The following is a 24,812-nucleotide window of genomic DNA, read 5'->3' as shown; positions in this document are numbered from 1 at the left end:
TTTTTCCACCTATTATCCCCATCCAATCTAACCCATCAAACTACCGACTTATTGCTGACAGGCCAGTTCCAGAGTCACTCTTTTTCTCTTCCTAGCTAACCAACAAAAGTACTTTAGCCGTCATCAGGTTCCACAATCAACTTTGCCCACTGCTTTTCGTTTGGGAGAGTACCGAAAATTGGAACTGGTAAGGCAAAAGGATCAATTCCACAGTCTTTTCGTAAGCTATCCAACCAAAAACGCTTTTCAAGTTGGTAATCTCCTGAACAAATAAGAGGAGTGTTTCGTTTGAATAGCTTACGAAGAAACTGTGAAATTGACCCGATATATTCGGTCGTGATCTCGTCCATCCTCGTCATATATAGAGAAAGTCACAGCATCTCTATTTAAGCGAATCGCAACTCCGCTTCTTGATGCTGATAGTGCATTGAAGAAATAAGTTAACATACGCAGGGAACATCAAGCGCAGAGCCAGTGATAGTCAAACAATTAGGGAAGCAGAATGTCAACGAATGGATGGTAAAACAAGGCAGTGCTGACAGAATAATGATCATTAGAGTTGGAGAGAAGTGAGAAGTGTTGCTTGGGTGACCTGGAATAGACAGAAATGATGATGCTTAAAGGATATTAGGAAGACATTATGTACTGCAGTATTATCAGAAATAAATTATGATGGTGGTGGTGATGGTGATGTTGATGATGATGACAATGGTGATGATGATAATTATGATGATGATGGTGATGATGATGATGACGACGATGATGATGATGACGAGGAGGAGGAGGGGGAGGAGGAGGAGAAGGCGGCTGTGATGATTGTGATGAGAAAGATGGAGATTATTATGGTGGTGATGATGATAATGATGATGATGATGAGGAGGAGGAGGATGAGGAGGAGACGAACGAATTTCTAATGACGAGGAGGCGGCAGAGGAGGAGAATATGATGATGATGAAGAGGAGGAAAAGGAGAACGAGGAGGAAGAAGAGGATGAGGAGGAAGAGGAAGAGAAAGTTGAGGATAATGATGAGGAAAATTATGATGATGATTATAATGACAGTGAAACACACTGCCACAAATAGCAATGGTGGTGCTAGCAGTGAGTGTACCCCCAGCCAAACAACAAATAAATAAATAAAGAAAGAAAAAAAAGAGAGAGAAATCATACAAATAGAAATCATGCAGTTATAAATACTCTCTCTCTCTCTCTCTCTCTCTCTCTCTTCTCTCTCTCTCTCTCTCTCTCTCTCTCTCTCTCTCTCTCTCTCTCTCTCTCTCTCTCTCTCTCGGCTCATTAGCGCCTTTCATGGTTTTTGTACACGGCACTCAATAAATGATATACCACACTACGCTGCCATTACTACCAGCCTGCCATTAGTGACTGACTACACACACACACACACACACACACGCAGTACATATACGCATCAGTGAATTCTTGCTGCGTAGTTAGTTGGCAGGGAGTATGAGGGGCAGGTGGGTAAATGGGGGAGATGGAACTCGGAGGGAGAGGGGAAGTGGTAGTGGGGGAAAGGATAGCGGGGTGTAGCTTCCATGTGTTATTCTTATTGGCTAGCAGGAGAGGTTGCTAGATAGGTAGTGTCTCTCTCACACACACACACTCACACACACACATCTTGGATTAATGTTCCGTGGCGAATCTGGCAACGTAACGCTTCAATGTATGATTCGAGTCAGCGCGGGTTAGTTTCACGTGAAAATAAAGCCCATTGAATATAAGCACGCCCCCTGGAGGTCTTGTGTTACACCTCATCCTTAATTCACGTATTCTCCTACACACCAAAGAATGCTGTAGATATTTCCCGCACTGTGGGACCGTGGACATTTGGCTTAGCTGCGTGATGAATACTCGAAACAGTGAACCTCCTAACTGAGATACTGAATCTGTAACTCTCAGCCGTCTTAGTCCTGCTCGCCTCATCACTGCCGCGTGGTTACTTAAAGACGGCGTACCACGTATTAGTTTCCTTTGTACTTGTGCGTCCGTATCAATACCGTGTGCTGTAAACTGAACGAACTGAGATACTCATTCCGTAAGTCTCAGTTTTGCTCGCCTCTCCATTACTTCGTGGTGACGTAAAGGTGACGGCCCGTGTGTTAGTTTCCTCGGTAATTGTGCCTCCGTAACATTGCTGTGTGCCGTGGTCGTGAGAACTGCGGGGCGGCGGTGCAAACTGTGCCGTGGAGAGTCGCTGGGTGTTGGAATCGCGTCCCAGTCTCCGTAAAGGCGTTATATTCCCTCCCTGCTCTGACCGGTGTGTGTTCCTGTCGATGTTGGTAATGTACTCGACACTATTTTGTGTGCATGTGTTTTGTTTATTTATTATTTGTGTCTAGAGGACTTCGAAGGTTAACAGGCTGCAGTGTTTTTGGTCCCATATTTTGTGTATTTGTTCTGGGCATCTGTGTTTCTGAGCATCTCATGTTCTTCGTATCTGTTTAGTCGTTGTTTATTATTTGTGCATTGAGAAATTAGTAGGAAACAGGATGCAGCGTACCTAATCACCACTTGTCAACCCTTCTCTTTGCCTTCCCATTTCAGTTGGTCTCCATGTTCCTGTTCATTTTAATAGTGTGACTGTTTCGTGCAAGTGTTTAGTTAATGTTGTTGTTGTTGTTGTTGTTGTTGTTGTTTTATCTGCGCATAGAGGAACTTTTAGGAAACGGGCTACAGCGTCTTAGATCACTCATTCATTATCCTCCTCTTTCTCTCCCTGCCCATCACAATCTTAGCTCCTTAGGAACTGGGATTTTCCATTTTGATATTATCGTTAATTCAGTGATGCTTCGGATGTTTTCAAGGCACAGTTTTGACGATTTACTCAGATGGTTTATTTTATTTATCACTGGCCGTTTGAAGTTCTTGATGTCCCAATAATCACTGGTCTTATGATTTTTTTTAATGTTCTTATAGCTAATTGGTCTTATAAGTTTTTAATCTGATAGCTTCTTGGAATTTGCATTATATTCTTGTGTTATGGTGTGTGTGTGTGTTTGCACGTATGCGTGTGTGTGTGTTATTACGTAGGTAACTAAAAAGATGACAAATAGTGTTAGATTCTTTACACGCTCTTAACACCTTAAAACAAGTGAAGCTACAAGAATATATCAGGCTTACAAGTGGCATTCACTGTACAAACGTATAAACTAAACCGACATAATATTATTTCCCCTTCTTCTCCACTCATGAATATCCCCAATACTCTAAACTTCCCTATTGACTCTGCCCTGCCAACCGCTGAGTCTATACCATTCAGTGCTGGGGGGGAAGCAAGGCAATGGAGGGGCAGGGCTGGGGTAGCGTGGGTCAGGCAATGCAGTGAGCCCCGCAGATCCCACTTGGGCGAGGGAAAGGACGCCTCCCTTGCCTCGCTTGTTGATGGAAGATCCGCTCTCATTCCTGTCCTGACCTGAAGGATTATAAAACATAAATGCCTTGTGGGTAAACTCAATTCAGCGCTGTCCTTGAACAGAGAGAGAGAGAGAGAGAGAGAGAGAGAGAGAGAGAGAGAGAGATAGAGAGAGAGAGAGAGAGAGAGAGAGAGAGAGAGAGAGAGAGAGATTGTTGAACGAAAGGCTAAACTAAAAATTGAGATGGAAAAAAAAGTGGAGATGAAACGTTGATAGATAGATACATAGATAGAAATATAAATGAAGAGAGAGAGAGAGAGAGAGAGAGAGAGAGAGAGAGAGAGAGAGAGGAGAGAGAGAGAGAGAGAGAGAGAGAGAGAGAGAGAGATTGCTGAATAGACGAGAAATTAGAAGAATTTGATAAGGTGTACGGAGATGCCGAGAGACAGGGAGAGAAGAAATGGAGAAACTGACAAAGAATACTCAAACGTAATTATGCATTAAAAAAAAAAAAGATCGTCCCTTCACTAAACATCGACCCTAACCTAACTACTGACTCACTGACTGACTCACTCACTCAATCGATCGCTTAACATAGAAAGAGGAACAGACAACATAACCTAATCATACACTAACTCGATCGCCTAACACACACACACACACACACACACACACACACACACACACACACAGAGAGAGAGAGAGAGAGAGAGAGAGAGAGAGAGAGAGAGAGAGAGAGCCAAGCCAAGCGAAGGCAAGCTGAGCCACTTCAATCATTCAGGCTGGAAGAAAACGAGCTCTTGAGTAAATCTCCCGACTCAGCTGAAGGGGACACTGAAGTAATCGTGAGACTGACGGTTGACTGAGGATAATTGGCATCTGCTGAGGGAACAGAGAAAAATTTGACCTCATGTTGGAGCCGTGATGTGCACTTAATGATGGTAATGATCTCTGCTTGCCTGGAAATGTTGTTTGCTTAGGTTACGTCACGTTAGGTTAGTTTTGTATCGTGTCAGTATGCTACCAAGGTGAAGGCAATTATGATGAGGCAATGACGTCTGCTCGCCTGGAAATGTTGCGTTAGATCAGTTTACATTAGGTTTATATTATATCGTGTCCGTGTTTTTTTTTTTTCTATGTAGGAACGACACTGGCAAAGGGCAACAAAAATCCAATAAAAAAAATATGCCCACTGAAATGCCAGTCCCATAAAAGGGTCAAAGCAGTGGTCAAAAATTGATGAATAAGTGTCTTGAAACCTCCCTCTTGAAGGAATTCAAGTCATAGGAAGGTGAAAATACAGAAGCAGGCAGGGAGTTCCAGAGTTTACCAGAGAAAGGGATGAATGATTGAGAATACTGGTTAACTCTTGCGTTAGAGAGGTGGACAGAATAGGGGTGAGAGAAAGAAGAAAGTCTTGTGCAGCGAGGCCGCGGAAGGAGGGGAGGCATGCAGTTAGCAAGATCAGAAGAGCAGTTAGCATGAAAATAGCGGTAGAAGACAGCTAGAGATGCAACATTGCGGCGGTGAGAGAGAGGCTGAAGACAGTCAGTTAGAGGAGAGGAGTTGATGAGACGAAAAGCTTTTGATTTCACCCTGTCTAGAAGAGCAGTATGAGTGGAACCCCCCCAGACATGTGAAGCATACTCGTACTCCATACATGGACGGATAAGGCCCTTGTACAGAGTTAGCAGCTGGGGGGGGATGAGAAAAACTGGCGGAGACGTCTCAGAACGACTAACTTCATAGAAGCTGTTTAAGCTAGAGATGAGATGTGAAGTTTCCAGTTCAGATTATAAATAAAGGACAGACCGAAGATGTTCAGTGTAGAAGAGGGGGACAGTTGAGTGTCATTGAAGAAGAGGGGATAGTTGTCTGGAAGGTTGTGTCGAGTTGATAGATGGAGGAATTGAGTTTTTGAGGCATTGAACAATACCAAGTTTGCTCTGCCCCCAATCAGAAATTTTAGAAAGATCAGAAGTCAAGCGTTCCTGTGGCTTCCCTGCGTGAAATGTTTACCTCCTGAAGGGTTGGACGTCTATGAAAAGACGTGAAAAAGTACAGGGTGGTATCATCAGCGTAGGAGTGGATAGGACAAGAAGTTTGGTTTAGAAGATCATTGATGAATAATAAGAAGAGAGTTGGTGACAGGACAAAACCCTGAGGAACACCACTGTTAATAGATTTAGGAGAAGAACAGTGACCGTCTACCACAGCAGCAATAGAACGGTCAGAAAGGAAACTTGAGATGAATTTACAGAGAGAAGGATAGAAACCGTAGGAGGATAGTTTGGAAATCAAAGCTTTGTGCCAGACTCTATCAAAAGCTTTTGATATGTCCAAGGCAACAGCAAAAGTTTCACCAAAATCTCTAAAAGAGGATGACCAAGACTCAATAAGGAAAGCCAGAAGTTCACCAGTAGAGCGACCTTGACGAAACCCATACTGGCGATCAGATAGAAGGTTGTGAAGTGATAGATGTTTAAGAATCTTCCTGTTGAGAAAAGATTCAAAAACTTTAGATAGGCAGGAAATTAAAGCAATAGGACGGTAGTTTCAGGGATTAGAACGGTCACCCTTTTTAGGAACAGGTTGAATGTAGGCAAACTTCCAGCAAGAAGGAAAAGTAGATGTTGACAGACAGAGCAGAAAGAGTTTGACTAGGCAAGGTGCAAGCACGGAGGCACAGTTTCGGAGAACAATAGGAGGGACCCCATAAGGTCCATAAGCCTTCCGAGGGTTTAGGCCAGCGAGGGCAAGGAAAACATCATTGCAAAGAATTTTAATAGATGGCATGAAGTAGTCAGAGGGTGGAGGAGAGGGAGGAACAAGCCCAGAATCGTCCAAGGTAGAGTTTTTAGCAAATGCTTGAGCGAAGAGTTCAGCTTTAGAAATAGATGTGATAGCAGTGGTGCCATCTGGTTGAAATAGAGTAGGGAAAGAAGTAGAAGCAAAGTTATTGGAGATATTTTTGGCTAGATGCCAGAAGTCACGAGGGGAGTTAGATCTTGAAAGGTTTTGACATTTTCTGTTAATGAAGGAGTTTTTGGCTAGTTGGAGAACAGACTTGGCATAGTTCCGGGCAGAAATATAAAGTGCATGAGATTCTGGTGATGGAAGACTTAAGTACCTTTTGTGGGCCACCTCTCTATCATGTATAGCACGAGAACAAGCTGTGTTAAACCAAGGTTTAGAAGGTTTAGGACAAGAAAAAGAGAGAAATGTACGCCTCCATGCCAGACACTATCACCTCTGTCATGCGCTCAGCACACAAAGACGGGTCTCTGACACGGAAGCAGTAGTCATTCCAAGGAAAATCAGCAAAATACCTCCTCAGGTCCCCCCAACTAGCAGAGGCAAAACGCCAGAGGCACCTTCGCTTAGGGGGATCCTGAGGAGGGATTGGAGCGATAGGAGAAGATACAGATAGGTGTTACAAAGGTGAAGTTGAACGGAAGATATTTTTACCTATTCTAGTTCTGGTGAGCTCTTGATGAAAGCTGCTTGATGAACCCCTGCTTACCTGGAAAATGTTGTGTTGGGTCAAGTTAGGTCAGGTTATGTTAGGCTAGTTTTCTTTTATGTAAGAAGAACACTGGGCAAGGGCAACACAAATCAAATAAAAAAAAAAGCCCACTGAGATTCCAGTCCCAGAAAAGGGTTAGGTTTTAAGGTAAGGTAAGGCAAGGTAAAGTAATGTTAGGTTATCTCTGGATAGGTTAAGTTAGGCTATTTATTAGGTTTAGATGTGAAGAAGAGGGAGAGAGAGAGAGAGAGAGAGAGAGAGAGAGAGAGAGAGAGAGAGAGAGAGAGAGAGAGAGAGAGAGAGAGAGAGACCCCTCATGAGTAGCTTACGGCACACAGCGGGAGGGAGGAAAATTGCTTCATTCTCTCTCTCTCTCTCTCTCTCTCTCTCTCTCTCTCTCTCTCTCTCTCTCTCTCTCTCTCTCTCTCTCTCTCTCTCTCTCTCCCCCCCCACGTTTTATAAATCTAGCCCCAATACCTTAATCTTGCCTAACCTATTCTAACTTTACTTAACCTAACCTAACTCTACGCAGAATATCATAACGCATCCTATTAACCTAGCCTACCTTGACCTAATCTATTCTAACCTAACTTTACATTACTGTACTTTTACCTTACCTTGCCTTGCCTTGCCTTGCCTTGCCTTGCCTTGCCTTGCTTTGCCTTACGTAACCTAACCTAACCTAACATAATCCAATCTAATCTATTCTAACCTAACATTACATTACTTTACTTTTACCTTACCTAACCTAACCTTACCTACCTTACCTTACCTTACCTTACGTAATCTAAACTAACCTAACTTAATCTATCCTATCCTATCCTGTCCTATCCTATTCTATCCAAACCTTACCTGACTTTACATTTCCTAACCTACCCTGACTTGACCTAACCTAACCTGACCTGACCTAACCTTACCTTACCTGACCTCTTTCTTTACATGTGTCTTCCTTTCATCTCTAATGCAATCTTTTGTTTTCTGGACGCAAAAGGAGGCACAACTTTTTCCAACTTTTAGTGCTTCAATTAGTGGAATTCATTACCATAACCTGATTATTTTTTGTCTATTTCTATTTTTTTTTATTTACCTGTTGACTGACTGGCTGGCTGGCTGGCTGGCTGGATGACTGACTGGCTGGCTGGCTGGCTGGCTGGCTGGCTGGCTGGCTGGCTGGCTGGCTGACTGACTGACTGACTGACTGACTGACTTGACTGACTGACTTGACTGACTGACTGATTGACTGAATGAATGATTAGCTGACTGATTGACTGATATAAGAAGAAACATGTTTGTGTGTTTACGTTTTAGAGAGAGAGAGAGAGAGAGAGAGAGAGAGAGAGAGAGAGAGAGAGAGAGAGAGAGAGAGAGAGAGAGAGAGAGAGATTGGAAGGGAAGATGAATGTCTGGGGATTAAAAGACGGAAGTGTAGGAAAGGGAACAGAGGAAGAGGAGGGAGGGGGAGAGAAAAAAAAAGTGTAGTAGGGAAGACAGGAATAAATGAGAGGGAAGAGAGGGAGAGACGGGGAGAGGAGGGAGAGGAGGAAAAAAAGAGAAAAGATTGTACTATTTATTATTGTGAACTGGAGGTGGAGCAAGAGGAGGAGGAGGAGGAGGAAAAGAAGAAGAAGAAGAAGAAGAAGAAGAAGAAGAAGAAGAAGAAGAAGAAGAAGAAGAAGAAGAAAAGCAAAGAGAGGAGAAAGGGAAAAGGAAAATTTGAATTAGAAATCATGGAACTTAAATACACACACACACACACACACACTCTCTCTCTCTCTCTCTCTCTCTCTCTCTCTCTCTCTCTCTCTCTCTCTCTCTCTCTCTCTCTCTCTCTCTCTCTCTCAGTAAGACAAACGTTTTGAATTAACAGAAACTAGTGAAAGCTTACAGAAGGACATTTGATTAATTAAGCAACTTTGTGTGAACGTTTGTGAATGTACAGTACACGAGAGAGAGAGAGAGAGAGAGAGAGAGAGAGAGAGAGAGAGAGAGAGAGAGAGAGAGAGAGAGAGAGAGATTGTGGAGGTTAGCGCTATTTGTTTTCATATAAGATAAGGATGACTAAGAGCAGGAGAAAGAGGAGGAGGAGGAGGAGGAGGAAAGTTGTTGTAGGAATAAGGAGGTATTTTAAAGACTTAAATTTTAAGAATGTTTCTCTCTCTCTCTCTCTCTCTCTCTCTCTCTCTCTCTCTCTCTCTCTCTCTCTCTCTCTCTCTCTCTCTCTCTCTCTCTCTCTCTCTCTCTCTCCCTATGAGTCTAATGACTTGTTTTGAAACCAGGAGCAGAAATCCCTATAAAAATATGAAAAAAGGAGAGAGAGAGAGAGAGAGAGAGAGAGAGAGAGAGAGAGAGAGAGAGAGAGAGAGAGAGAGAGAGAGAGAGAGTGAATGACCTGGATGAATGAAAGAATAAACGAATGCAATCATTTATCATTTAGTATCATTTAGTTCAACATCTCAAAGGAAGATTGAAGGAAGGAAAGGAGGAGGAGGAGGAGGAGGAGGAGGAGGAGGAGGAGGAGGAGAAGAAGAAGAAGAAGAAGAAGAAGAAGGAGTAGAAACATTAGGAAAGGGAGACGGAGGAGAAGGAGGAGGATAAGAGGGAAGAGGACGGCTAAAAATAACACTGGTATAAAAAAAACAGAAGGAAAGAAGGAAGAGAAGAGGAAGAAAAAGGAATTGGAAGAGGAGGAGGAGGAGGTGGAGGAGGAAGAGAAGAAGGACGAGGGCGAGGAGGAAAGAGAAAATAAAGGAAGTTGAAGAAGAAAAAGAGGAATATAAGTAAATTTAAAAAAAATCAATACCTCGAGATTTACTTGTAGAAAAAAAAAGTGTGTGTGTGTGTGTGTGTGTGTGGCAACTAAATGGAAGCAAAAGAAAGGAGGAAGAGGAAGAAGCGTTTGAGGGGGAATAATACAAGAGAGGGGAGAGCAACAGGAAGAGAAGGGGAGGAAAAGAAGCAGAAAACTAAATAACAAAATATGGAGGGAAGGCGAGAGAGGGAATAAAAGGAAGCAAATGGAAGGGAAAGGAGAGAGAGAGAGAGAGAGAGAGAGAGAGAGAGAGAGAGAGAGAGAGAGAGAGAGAGAGAGAGAGAGAGAGAAATTGCGTACAACTCTCTCCTTTCATTAATTTATTTAACTGATCTCATACCATTCTCTCTCTCTCTCTCTCTCTCTCTCTCTCTCTCTCTCTCTCTCTCTCTCTCTCTCTCTCTCTCTCTCTCTCTCTCTCTCTCTCTATATATATATATATATATATATATATATATATATATATATATATATATATATATATATATATATATGTATTTTTCAAACCAACGTATGATGTAATATAATACTGTACTGTAATTTAAACTGTATTACGCATGAGAGAGAGAGAGAGAGAGAGAGAGAGAGAGAGAGAGAGAGAGAGAGAGAGAGAGAGAGAGAGAGAGAGAGAGATTCCGTACTGCCATCTTCTCTCATTCGCCCATTTAATTGACTTGATATTACCTCTCTCTCTCTCTCTCTCTCTCTCTCTCTCTCTCTCTCTCTCTCTCTCTCTCTCTCTCTCTCTCTCTCTATTAGCCCAGTAAAAATTTCTCTGCCCTCCTCCTCCTCCTCCTCCTCCTCCTCCTCCTCCTCCTGCATCAGTTCCTTCCATTCTCTTCCTATTGGCTGCCACTTTTCCTCTTCTTCCTTCCCTTATTCCTCCCCTTCTTTTTCTCCTTTCCCTTTCTTTCCTTTCCATTTCCTTTCCATTATTCCTCTTTCTCGCCTCCCCTCTGCTCTTTTTTATTTCGTTTTCTGTTATTTTTGCTTTCCATCCTTTTCTATATTTTTTGTTTTTATTTGTTCGTATTTTTTTCCTTATCCTTTTCGTTTTTGTTCTAGTCTTCTTATTTTTTGTTCTCTTGTTCTTCGTTCTTGTCTTTTTCTTCTCCCTTTTCGTTTTCATCATTATCATCGCCATCATCATCATCTTTTTTGTACATTCTTTTATTTCATCATCTTTCTCATTTTCTTTGCTTCTTGTTTATTTTTCTTTCCTTTTCTTCTTCTTCTTCTTCTTCTTCTTCTTCTTCTTCTTCTTCTTCTTCTTCTTCTTCTTCTTCTTCTTCTTCTTCTTCTTCTTCTTCTTCTTCTTCTTCTTCTTCTTCTTCTTCTTCTTCTTCTTCTTCTTCTTCTTCTTCTTCTTCTTCTTCTTCTTCTTCTTCTTCTTCTTCATATTGCTAATTCACTTTTTTTTGTCTCCCGTATTTTCTGGTATCTTATTTGCTATAATTTCTCTCTGTCTCTCTCTCTCTCTCTCTCTCTCTCTCTCTCTCTCTCTCTCTCTCTCTCTCTCTCTCTCTCTCTCTCTCTCTCTTCTACCAAAGTTCTTATTTATCATTATTCTTGCATTTTCCCACTTTCTCTGATCTCCTCCTCCTCCTCCTCCTCCTCCTCCTCCTCCTCCTCCTCCTCCTCCTCCTCCTCCACGCCTGACACCTGAAAGATACGGGGTCCCAAGCCTTCTCCGGATCTCTGTAGGATATACTTGTGGAAATGTTTGAAGTATCAGAATGTTTGGGGTCTTACAATGCATCCCGTTGACACTATCTTGCCCACACACTGGCGGGCGGTGATGTACTGTATGTTGGGGAAGGGAGGGAAAGGGGGGTAGAGGGGAGGAAGGGGTGGGAACGGTAGGTAAGGATACAGCTCGTAAATAACATTTATACATGCATCCATTTATTTATTCATTCATCTATACATCCATTCATCTCTCCATACATACGTACATACATGCCACCTTTCATAATAGATAACTTCTGTGCAGGTAAGATCAAAATAATTAAATCCAAACGAGTGTAAATTGAATGTATTACGAACAGGTTGCCAAATACCCGCTTACTATGCATAAATATATATACTTGTCTGCATACTTTATTCCCTTCGTCCTCCTCCTCCTCCTCCTCCTCCTCCTCCTCCTCCTCCTCTATTGTTTCTTTCATTTCGTTCTTCCCTTCTCCTAATCTTTTCAGTTTCTTTAGTTCTTTCTCTGCCGTTTATTTCCTTCTCTTGTTTAAAAGATAGTTTTTTCATCATTTATTCTCTCTCTCTCTCTCTCTCTCTCTCTCTCTCTCTCTCTCTCTCTCTCTCTCTCTCTCTCTCTCTCTCTCTCTCTCTCTCTCTCTCTCTCTCTCTCTCTCTCTCTCTCACACACACACACACACACACACACACACACACACACACACACACACACACACACACACACACACACACACACACACACACACACACACACACACACACCTTTCATATGCAACACTTTCATAATCTCGTCAAAGACTTTCAGCTCTCCTATGACTAGAAGTGCTGGCGTTTTCAGGAAGCGATTGTGGTTGTGACGAGGGTTGGGAAATGAATAACACTCTCTACTATACTAGAGACAGTGTGACGGGGGGAGAGAGAGAGAGAGAGAGAGAGAGAGAGAGAGAGAGAGAGAGAGAGAGAGAGAGAGAGAGAGAGAGAGAGAGAGAGTGTTAAATAACGACGGAAAAGTAAACAAACGTAGATTAACGATTAAATAAAAGTACGCTATATGCACACAGACAGACACACACAGACAGACAGACAGATAGACAGACAGACAGACAGACAGACAGACAGAGATAAAGCGACAACAAACGTTAACTAATTAATGTAAACCTTTCCCGTATTCCCTCCTCCTATTCCTACCACTTTTCCCGTCTTCCTTCTTCTCTTTATTTTCCCTCCCTTTTGTTCCTCCTTCCTTTCATTTCCCTTCTCATTTCCGTCCCAGTTACCTCCACCAAAATAGATATAAAGGACCGAATTACATTTGTTTCCTTAGCTATATCGTGTGTGGCAGTGTGTTAGTGTAAGAGGAAGCAAGCCCCCCCCCTCTGGACTAAACGAACTGGTAGTGCTACAAGAGAGAAATCAAACCATACACTATTCCCTATCAGGATTGCCCTGAACAAACTGTGTGTTAAAAGCAATGACTGTATAACAGCTTTCGCATAATTATTGGTTAAGAGAGAGAGAGAGAGAGAGAGAGAGAGAGAGAGAGAGAGAGAGAGAGAGAGAGAGAGAGAGAGAGAGAGAGAGAGAGAACCACTGCAACCAACCAGACCTGCCCTAAATAAACTGGTAGTGTAGCAAGAGAGAAAGCAGCCAGACACCATTTCTTACCACATTTGCACTAAACAAACTGAAATGCATGCGGTAATAATTCACTCTGTCCACGGCGGAGGTTCGCGTGCTGCTTAATATTCGTGTCAGGTGTTCTGGAGGCCGCTGGCGAGCCTCTCCATTCTTCATAAATAAGCCGATGCAAAGCAGTATATTGGACGCGGCCGGTGCAGCGAGGCGGGACAAAACATACTGGCGGTCTTTGCATCTCATCCCAGCTTCCCTTGCTCCCCTCGCCCCGCCGTGCCTGATGCTTTGTGGTGCTTTGGGGATTGGTGCTTTTATTGTGTGTGTGTGTGTGTGTGTGTGTGTGTGTGTGTGTGTGTGTGTGTGTGTGTGTGTGTGTGTGTATTTATCGTCTTGCTATTGTTTGTTTTATGATCTGTTTGTTTTAGATTTATTTGAGTTGTGTTACAGAATTTATTGTAGTGTGTTATATTTAAGTATTGATATGTTTATTTACACTGTTATTATTCATTCATTTCTTCGCCCTTGGTTGTCTACTTTTGTCACTCAAAGAAAAAAAAAACAAACCTCATTATTGTTGTTGTCATCAAGGAATTCTCAGTTTTTCTTTGTCTAGTTATTTTTTACTGTTTTATTTATCATGGAATTAACTTTCGTGTGTGTGTGTGTGTGTGTGTGTGTGTGTGTGTGTGTGTGTGTGTGTGTGTGTGTGTGTGTGTGTGTGTGTGAGAAGGAAACCAGCATAGAGGAAAAAAATAAAATAAAATAAATGGTAATAATAAATATGTGTCAATCACTGTCAAATAACTAATATTAAGTAATAGTTTCTTCATGTAATCACCATTATGTACGTAGGCAATAGTTTCATCACTAGATAACCACCAGATAGCAATAGTTTCTTTATTAAATCATCACTAGAGAAGTAATAGTCTCGTCATTCGCTCACCACTGAATAATCAAATAATAGTTTCATCACTAAATCACCACAAAGCAACACCACGGCGTTCACTTCTCACGGAACAAGACCAACAAAGCCCGACATGAAAGCAACTTGAAAGGTAAACTGGAATTGTGTTTAAAATCAGCCACGAGGGGGTAGTCATGCAGATTACGGGGAAGATTAGCCCTTTCTCTCTCTCTCTCTCTCTCTCTCTCTCTCTCTCTCTCTCTCTCTCTCTCTCTCTCTCTCTCTCTCTCTCTCTCTCTCTCTCTCTCTCTCTCTCTCTCTCTCTCTCTCTCTCTCTCTCAGTCATCAACATTATACCCGCACGTTAGCTTGTCAATACCTTCCTTTGTCACACGAGCAGTAATGGACTCGCGTTTCCACACAGGAAATATCGTCACCAGCTTATGTTCGCGGCCACAAGAGTGATCCGCCACTCACACTGATGCCCGCTGCACTCCACCCCGATCCCGCGAGTCGCCTCAGGCCCATATTCAGAAACACTTTGTTCTCTAATCGCGACTATTTTTAAAAAGGTCACAGATGTTTAGCTGAAAATTGAAGGTATTTTTAGCCGTGTTCTCAAGAGTGATTTTTTTCTGATATTAACTATGTAGAAATGTTAGTCTGTCACTAGAACCATAATAAAAAAATAAATAAATAAAAAAAATCCTTAAAAGCCTGTGTAATTTAACCATGACTATTTTTCAAAGGCCACATATATATTTAGTAGGTTCTCTAGAGCGTCTCTCTTGTTAGGAATATAAAAATGCTTGTCAATAAGCCACTAAAACCGCAAACACACTTAAAAAACTTGTGGCACTTTAACAAGAGACTTTTGAAAGTACTCGAGGTGCGGACAAAAGTGTTTGAGAATATGATCCTCTGTGTGATCTGATCGCACCTTTGGTAGTGTTTATGTTATTTAGTGGTTTTATTAGACTTTTTCATCGCTTAGCTGCTAACTCATTTCTCTTGTCTGATTTTCTGTACTCTTTGTTTCTGGCTTGATTTGAGAAGTGCGGTAAGTTAACATTGTTTTCCTTCCAAAACCCCTATTTATCTATAAGGTATTGAGTTGCCTGTATCTGTATGATTTGGGATACGTGGCTTACAATATAGTAAACTGAATGAAGTTATAAAGAAGACAGATGAGAACAAATTGGAAAAATCCAAATGACGAATGGTGACAGATATGAAGCAAGATAAAGTAAAGATATCAGAAGAAATTAATGCTGATCAAAATGAAGAAAACAAAGTATTCCTAGAACAAGAAAAATCAGTTTAATTAGATCAGCCAGTCACTCAGTCATTTAGCCTTTAACTCACTTATTAAGATACTCATTCATTCAATATCAAAGGCATCAGTGAACAGTTCTGGTCTTATATTCTGAATGAAGTCAAGTTTGGTAACCTGATAAAAAAAGCCACAAGTTATTTAATTAGCAACGCGAGCCTGACTAATGACGATACCAAGGTGATGCAACGCCGCGTAACTCTATCCATCTGCCTGTCCATCTGATCCCACCACTCTAATGGCCCTTGGTACCGAGTTAACCTCGACCTTTGTGTGTCAGTACGTGGTTTACTCGGGTGTGTTCTTGTTTTATTTTCAGTAACTACGAAAAATTATTCTTTATTTTTTGTGAAATGACGCCATATGTTTTCTTCTAATCAGGTTAAGAAAAGTGAGGTAATTTTTTTTTTTATGGAGTGACGTTACTTTGTTTGTCAGTGAGTGATTACAAAAAAAAAGAACTTATTTTTTTAATGAGTGACATGTTCTTGTTAGTGTTTGTTACAAAACTATTCAAGTATTTTTCAAGGAATGGCGCTACTTATTTTTGTCCTTTTGTTCCTTTGTTTTTTTCAGTGACTGGCTACGAAAGCCTAAGGTATTTATTATGAAGTTAACCCTCTGGCTCATCTTTGAGTGTCAGCGGAAAACTACTCTGGCATTTTTTTTTTCCTATACCCTCTTATTCCTGTGGTTTGTAAAGTATGCGGCTGAGACAATGGTACTGACTGTGAGCTGGCGGGTCGCTCACCGGGACTCCTCTGGCCTCCACCAACATGAGACGAGCAAGCGATGAGAGGCACTTGAAGACTTATTGGTGCACTCTTTAAGTCCAACGGGAAGACTTGCCCTCATTACTCCCATTTTGTGTCTTGCGTTCTGGATGGCTAGGCATGAGTGGTGTTTGGGCTTAGTGATTGGAGTGGGGGGTGGGGGGTGTTTGAGGGTGACGAGTGGGTGGTGAGTTGGTGATGTGTTAGGTGGTATTGAGGTGGATGGAGGGGGTAGTTGATAGGGGTGAAATGTAGAAGAGAATGGGAATGGATGAGGGGGACGAGTGGGGGCCTGTGATGGGATGGGTAGTGATGGGTGAATGGGGGTGATGGGAATGAGGGTTTGGAAGGGTGGTGGAAGAAGAGGAAGAGGAGATCTTTCTGTTGGAGAGAAGGCTCTCTTGAACATTGGTACGAATGCAAATTAATGATGCTTCCGTGAAACCTCCAAGTTGTGATGGAAATACCGTGTGTGTGTGTGTGTGTGTGTGTGTGTGTGTGTATGTGTGTGTGTGTGTGTGTGTGTGTGTGTGTGTGTGTGTGTGTGTGTGTGTGTGTGTGTGCATTCACTTTTTCAAATCAACGTGATGTATCCAATATCACTGTTATAATATCGTGTCGTTGGAATTGAACTTTTATTATGAAGTTATGACACCAGTCTTCCATCAGGAGTTTGCCTCGCAGTCTGGCACAATATTTTCTGTTTTAAATAACACACATGAAGAGAAAGACTAAGAATATCATGTGTGTCTTTTTGTAGCTATCAACTATCATTCTTGTATTATTCGGCTGTTGAGATTGGGCCACACACACGCACACACACACACACACACACACACACACACACACACACACACACACACACACACACACACACACACACACACACACACACACACACACTTGTCTTAATACGGATAATTTTTAGCAGCCACAACTGGAAGATATTAGCGTTTTCAAGGATGGTTTCATGATTATACTGATAGTTTTGATATGAATTCTAAACCATTAGTGGGGGAAAACCTCCTTCAAAATCGGACTGATCATTTCTCTGCCCTCTAAAATTAATCCTTTAAGATATGATATTTCAGAATGGTTGACAGAAAATGAGACTTAACACATACTTAGCAGCGATGCTTCGGATGTGATAAGTGTATGTGTTATTTATAGATTTATAAGTGTTATCATATGAATTGATACTCAAAAAGAACATTAAATTATTGAATTGAGTCCAGGAATCAAGTGGATGGTGTCGAGTCAAAAAGGAATTTTAAAAGATTAGATAGATTTATAGATGGGGATAATAGTCGAAAATAAGTAGGCATGTTTTATACAGGGACTGCCACGTGTAGGTCCGATGGCTTCATGCAGATTCCCCCGTTTTCTTATCCTTTATGTTCTTGTGCTTTTGTACACCACTGATATTTCATACAAGGATTACCACGTGTAGCTCTAACGGTTCCTTACAGCTTCCCTCACTCTCTTACACCATTTTGTTCTTATGCCTTACTTTCATACACAATACTGATAATATTCATACCGCTAGTCATGCAAATGTTGTGCATGATAGATAGCGTGTATGAGAGGCGTTTACCACGGGAGTTGTTCAGGGAAGGAATGGGCGCTCTGTCTCCATCCATCAAGGAGAGGAGTCGATATGGCTTACTGGAATGTGCTGCATGCAAATAAATAGGAAGAAAGCTCGCATTCCCAAACTTTTTCCGCGTCTTATCCCGGCAACTTTTACTCGGCTTTAATGGAAGTTACTGGTGCTTTCAAGGGTGTTTTGGTGATGCTAATGACAGTTTAACAAGGATTCAAGGATTGTACGGCATAAATAGGAAAAAACAGCCGTGCGAACCCGACGTATTTTCTTTGTGTGGGTTTTGAAGTCGGTCCTTAAGAGATAACAAAGCGTTCGAAAATACGAGCAATTATACTCTTTTGCATTATTTGTGACTTCACCTGCTTAACATTCCTGCGTTGTGGCTTCGAACGTAAGGACACACACACACACACACACACACACACGTACGTTATACTTCCACCCTTCCCTCCAAGAAACACACACACACACACACACACACACACACACACACACACACACACACACACACACACACACACACACACACACACACACACGTCTCATCTCATCTATTTAACCTTGCTCTTATTCCCAGCTCAGTTGAAAAGGAAGAGATATAGTTTGCAAGGCGACAAGAGCAAATTGATTCCGCCCCTAAGCTACCGTGCAATATTCCCCGGACGGTTATCTGCTGCTTGTCAATGGGTAACGAGTGAGAGGCAACAAGACTACGTATATCCCCTTCTATCTCTTTAATATCACGCGTCTCCTCTAACGTATTTAGAGCAGAGAAAGAGAGAGAGAGAGAGAGAGAGAGAGAGAGAGAGAGAGAGAGAGAGAGAGAGAGAGAGAGAGAGAGAGAGAGAGAGAGAGAGAGAGAGAGAGAGAGAGAGAGAGAGAGAGAGAGAGGGTAGATGTGTATTTCTCCTGCAGTGGAATTTCAGGGACTAATGATGATAAGGATAATGATAATAGTCTTATTCATATTATTCGTTCTCCTCTCTTATATTTAGAGTGCCAGCAGAGAGCGGAGAGGAAAGGAGAAGTTTTAGGAGTGTATTTTGTCCTGCTATGGAGTTTCGAAGGCTAATGGTGATGATAAGGGAAAGGGGGAAGAGGTTAAGGGTAAAATTGTGATGGTGAAAATGACTGCACGGCTCTGTATCTGTATGGACGGTGACAGATAACACAATGAAAAGTACCAAACAAAATTCTGCAGCAGGATCGTGACTATAGTTCAGTGTGAAATCAAATATACCAAGGTTTTAAAGATCATTGGTGTTTTATTGAATATATTGCAGTGACCAGGATGAAGCGGTAGTAATGGTTTCTTTGTTCAGTTTTAGTCAGTTTAGTGAGTACAGACAGGAACACGACAAGGCAAGACCGAGTGCTATTGAAGGCTCATGGAAAATTATACATATTACTGAAAAGAAAAAAAAACTAACCGTGTCTTATAATAATGATAATAGTAGTAGTAGTACAGTTAAGAAAAAATAAAGTGAATCCCCCCCCCAAATAAAAAAAAAAAAAAAAGGCAGCGTCTTGCAGTTTGAAGTTTCTGGGGCGCGAGTACAAACCACGGCAGACCACAGACCTCAGCCCGCACGCCGCTCACCAAACATCTCAGTTTATACTTAAAGTTAGAGACGTGATAAACTTTGTCACGAAACTTTACTGGGACAGGCAAGTTTGTTGTTCATTCCCTTCCTCCTGCTCCTCCTCCTCCTCCTCCACCCATTTCCACCTCTACCCTTTGCTTTCTTCTTTCCCACTATTTACCTCTCTCTCTCTCTCTCTCTCTCTCTCTCTCTCTCTCTCTCTCTCTCTCTCTCTCTCTCTCTCTCTCTCTCTCTCTCTCTCTCTCTCTCTCTTTCAGAGGGGCGGCAGACTTATCAAAAATACATACAGGGATTCATACAAACATGGACGCACGCACGCACGCACGCACGCACGCACGCACGCACGCACGCACGCACGCACGCACGCACGCACGCACGCACGCACGCACGCACGCACACACACACACACACACACACACACACACACACACACACACACACACACACACACACACACACACACACACACACACACACATAAATAGTGGTACGTTGAATCAGAGAGAGAGAGAGAGAGAGAGAGAGAGAGAGAGAGAGAGAGAGAGAGAGAGAGAGAGAGAGAGAGAGAGAGAGAGAGTCCAACTTCGTGCTGAGATTTAATCAAGAGAAATAATCACCGGGACTGTCTCTGCATTCTCTCTCTCTCTCTCTCTCTCTCTCTCTCTCTCTCTCTCTCTCTCTCTCTCTCTCTCTCTCTCTCTCTCTCTCTCTCTCTCTCTTCTCATCATCCCTCCAGTGGAATTTCTTTAAGGGACGAAGGGAGGAAGAAAATATGACAGTGGGAGGAAAGATAATGAGTGATAAACAGAGGGAAGAATGAGAGAAGACAGACAGACAGACAGACAGACGGAGGGACTGACAGAGAGAGGCAGACAGACAGGCACTATGACATACAAGCGGAAGGAGAGGCGTTCATATACAGAGAGAAAAAAAAGAAAAAAAAAGGAAAATAAAAAAAAGAACGGGGAGAATTCATGAACGGAAACGGTGCTGGAGAAAATAAAAGTGAAGAATAATGAGAATTAAAGGAGGAAGAGGAGAGGAGGAAGAGAAGAATAAGGAGGAGGAGGAAAATATGCTATAAAAAAAGGAAAGGATGAGGATGAGGAGAAAGATGAAGTGAAAGAGGAAGAAGAGGAGGATCAGGAAAAAGAGGAGGAGGAAAAGGAAGACAAAGAAAGAGGAGGAAGAGGAGGAGGAGGAGGAGGAGGAAAAGAAGAAAAAAGAAGAGTAGTAGTTGAGAGAGGATTACAAATTATATAAAAAAAAATACAAAATAGGATTTCATAGAAAGTGATCATTTATAATTATTTGCGAAAGAGAAAGATTACATAAATAAGATTACATAAGAAGATATAAAAGAATATATAATAACATATAAATAAATGGAAGGAAGATTATATACTTTAAGATTACAAGCAAGGGACTTTACTTAGAAATTACTCAGGAAGAAGAAGGGAGGGGATTACATTGATATAATTTCGCTGGAAGACAGATGACGATTACTTGCACAGGAGGAGGGGGAGGAGGAGGAAGAGGAGGAGGAGGAGGAGGAAGAGGAGGAGGAGGAGGAGGAATACAAAGGAATACAAAGGAAAGACCAAGCAACAACAGACCCTGGGATCCTTACTAGGTTGCTTGGTTAACTATTCTATACTAACTACATAGTATGAGAGACAGGATAGTAAAGTAGAAGGCTTTGGAGAGGAGAGGAGGAGAGGAGGAGGAGGAGGAGGAGGAGGAGAAGAATATATGTAGGATTAGTTAGGAAGGAAATCTTGATTGTTGTTTGTGAGTGAATGCGTGTGAGTGTGTATTTGTGTGTTTTGTTTGTGTGAGTAAGTGAATGTGTGTGTGTGTGTGTGTGTGTGTGTGTGTATGCGAGTAAGTGAATGTGTGTGTTTATGTGAGTAAGTGAATGTGTGTGTGTGTGTGTGTGCGTGTGTGTGTGTGGTCAATATGCAAGGTTGGGAAAAGCCTGGGTAAAAAAAAAAGTATTGTTTTTATGGGAGTTTATTCGGTTTCATTGAGTTTTATTTATTTTTTCATTTATTTTTATATTTATATGTAAATCAGTATAAATAAGCAATTAAAAATTAATCGAGTGAAACAAAAGGTTTGAAGTGTTATCTGAAGGACAGACACTTGTGTAAGTCTTGGTGGTACAGGTTGGTCTGGTTGGACAAAAGTCTGTGTTCACTTGTGCTGTGCAGGAAATGAACGGATTAGTCTTGGCTACTTTTACATTATTTATGTATATGTACAGACAGCTCCATACTTGATGAAGCAGCCTTCCTACCTTTGTTTTAAGCTTAAGCCACATGTCAATTCAAGAGATTCTAATAGGTAAATATCATAGGCCACAACTCGTGATGTGTCAATTAAGCCACAGCTCCTTTCTCAACTTCACTCCTTGTCCGCCTCCCCATCCCCACTCCCTCCTTCTTTCTACATTTCTCATACCCCCAACCTATCTCCTCCATCTAAGCTACCCCCATTTCTCTCTCTCTCTCTCTCTCTCTCTCTCTCTCTCTCTCTCTCTCTCTCTCTCTCTCTCTCTCTCTCTCTCTCTCTCTCTCTCTCTCTCTCTCTCTCTCTCTCTCTCTCTCTCTCTCTCAATGTATGTATGTATGTATGTATGTATGTATGTATGTATGAATGAGATATGAGAAGCATGTTGCATAGGGAGAGGGAAGGCAGTGGGGATGTGGAGGGGGAGAGGAAGAAGGCAGGCCCAAAATTCATGTCAAAGGCAGTTCTAGCGAATGACAGCTGCCAAAAAAAAAAATAAATAAATAAATAAATAAAAAATAAATAAATAAATCATGTGTCACTTTTGTTAGAAATATAGATAGGAAAGCTGCTTCATCAAATAGGGAGCCGTCTGCAAATGTATAGACCTTATTTGTCAATATCATATAAAACAAAATTTTTATATGTAAAACATTCGTGAAAAAAAACACAGGCTTTTTTTTTTTATGAGTGGGCTTTTTTGGTGAGTTTTTTTTTTTTTTTTTAATGCCAACCCTGTCAATAAGACTATCTATCTATCTGAGAGTGTGTGTGTGTGTGTGTGTGTGTGTGTGTGTGTGTGTGTGTGTGTGTGTGTGTGTGTGTGTGTGTGTACGTGTGTGCAGGGCATATACGAGGATTGACACAGTTCCCAATGGATGTAATTACGATGGAAATGAGAAACTGGGATACCTTGATTGCTCAGGTAAACATTGCTGATCATTTCTCTCTCTCTCTCTCTCTCTCTCTCTCTCTCTCTCTCTCTCTCTCTCTCTCTCTCTCTCTCTCTCTCTCTCTCTCTCTCTCTCTCTCTCTCTCTCTCTCTCCCCCCTGGGATACATCTTGTTATTAAATTCAAGAGTCTCGAGAACCGATTTGATTGCCTCTTTGATTTATTTACCCTCATTATATGAGGAAAAAATATTGAAGTACTAAGAGACTATACACATTATTTATAACACTTTCTGATCAATGTTGAGTGAAAGAAAGATCGTCTAGGGGAGAAAAATAATGAAATGGCTGTTTGTAGTACTGCTCCCAAAAAAATCATTTTAGAATCAAGAGAGAGATGGCCAGTCTATTTTCTGAAGGGTCTTTTCCAACAGTTTACTTCGTAGGATGGAGGAAAATTACAAACAGGAGGAGAACTTCAAAGTTTGCCGGTAAACGGGAAGAAAGAGTGGAGAGGCTGATGGAGAAAGTACGTACTAGGTGGTGTTTTGCAGCGAGATCGTGGGAGTTGGTGTTTGATATGAAGATAGCAAGTTTAGATGAGTTATTAAGATTGTGTTGTTGTTGTTGTTATTATTATTATTATTATTATTATTATTATTATTATTATTATTATTATTATTATTATTATTATTATTATTATTACTATTACTATTGTTGTTTTTGTTGTTTGTTGTTGCTATTTATATTATTTTGTTCACTGCTTTATAAAAAAAAACTGGACAAAGACAAAAGACTGTGAAATTTTTGAGATTGTGGTAGATTATTATTGTTTTTTTTTTTTTTGTATGTGTGTGTGTTTTCTTGCCCACAATAAAAGATGATAAACAAACAACGTATAAGAAAGGAGAAAAGTAGTCTTGCCTCTCTGCCATTCCCTCTTTCTTCTGCGGCTATTTTTCTCTTCCTCCTTGTCATCTTTATGATCTTTTCCCTTGTCATATTCCTTCTCTTGTCCTTCTTTCTCTTTCCTACGTAACTTATTCCTACCACCGCGAGAGACAGTGAAGGAATTTCTCTCTCTCTCTCTCTCTCTCTCTCTCTCTCTCTCTCTCTCTCTCTCTCTCTCTCTCTCTCTCTCTCTCTCTCTCTCTCTCTCTCTCTCTCTCTCTCTCTCTCTCTCTCTCTAACACACACACACACACACACACACACACACAATACCTAAAAAATACATTAAAATACTAATAAAAACAAAACACTTATTTAATAAACGAGCAAGCGAGAGAGATTAATAAACGAGCAAGCGAGAGAGAGAGAGAGAGAGAGAGAGAGAGAGAGAGAGAGAGAGAGAGAGAGAGAGAGAGAGAGAGAGAGAGTCCAACTAAGTTCCCCAGCCACAAAGCAAAGCCCAGCCTCTTTCTAACCCGACCTGAATCTCACCTTGAAGAGTCGCAAGTCTTGAGGAGAAACGGAGGAAGAAATGCAGAAAGTCGGCGGTGGCTGTGGGCTGTGTATTGTGAAGCAGGGAGGGAGGAAGGGAGAGAGGCAGGTGGATGAGTTAATTATTTAAGGAGAGAGAGAGAGAGAGAGAGAGAGAGAGAGAGAGAGAGAGAGAGAGAGAGAGAGAGAGAGAGAGAGAGAGAGAGAGAGAGAGAGAGATGAGGCGGAAACAGAGAACAGGATTTTCAACTGGTAAATAAGATACCAAGAAATACAAAGGCAAATACAGAGAGAGAGAGAGAGAGAGAGAGAGAGAGAGAGAGAGAGAGAGAGAGAGAGAGAGAGAGAGAGAGAGAGAGGACCCTTTGCACACACTATACACACTATAAGCGCCTCAGTATTCTGGCATGGCGTGGCGGTGTTGGGAGGATCAAAGTGTGTCTTACAAGGGAGATCCTGAGGAAGCTTTGAAAACAGCAAGTTAAGGAGACGCTAAGGAAATGTTGCCTGAGGATATTGTGTGGAGAGAGAGAGAGAGAGAGAGAGAGAGAGAGAGAGAGAGAGAGAGAGAGAGAGAGAGAGAGAGAGAGAGAGAGAGAGAGAGAGAGAGACCTAGTGTATTTAGGGAAGAAAAATGAGGAAGAAATAAGAGAAAATAGAGGAATAAAGGAGAAAAAATTGTTAAAAAAAATGAACAACACATGAGAAATGAATTGATTAAATATGTTTCATTGAGAAGAAATTAAGGGAATAGACACGTGTCATTGAGAAAGTTAATAGAAAGACAAAAGGAAGGTACATTAAATGAGAAAAGATTTATGAAATTCAGTTAACTTACTAACAGCTTGTGAAGGAGACAAGACATTTATTACAGCGAGGAAAGAGACAGCCGGAAAGACAGATGCAATAAATTA

At 41.5% G+C, this 24,812-nt stretch overlaps 1 long non-coding RNA gene across 2 annotated transcripts in view; it reads left to right on the top strand.

Annotated features, from left to right (window-relative positions):
* Positions 1-1,858: 1,858 nt before the first annotated feature.
* Positions 1,859-24,812, top strand: part of LOC135113241 (uncharacterized) — a 163,308-nt gene continuing 140,354 nt past the window's right edge. Inside the window, exon 1 of one of the 2 annotated variants that reach the window (XR_010274768.1) lies at positions 1,859-2,276. This is a non-coding gene — a long non-coding RNA (uncharacterized LOC135113241). The remainder of the gene's footprint in view (positions 2,277-24,812) is intronic. The other variant, XR_010274767.1, reaches the window with a different exon arrangement.

The sequence above is a fragment of the Scylla paramamosain genome, chromosome 25 (assembly GCF_035594125.1).
Source record: "Scylla paramamosain isolate STU-SP2022 chromosome 25, ASM3559412v1, whole genome shotgun sequence".
Classification (NCBI taxonomy): Eukaryota; Metazoa; Arthropoda; class Malacostraca; order Decapoda; family Portunidae; genus Scylla; species Scylla paramamosain.
Note: the sequence above shows the minus strand (reverse complement) of the source record. Positions and strands in the feature narration are given on the sequence as shown.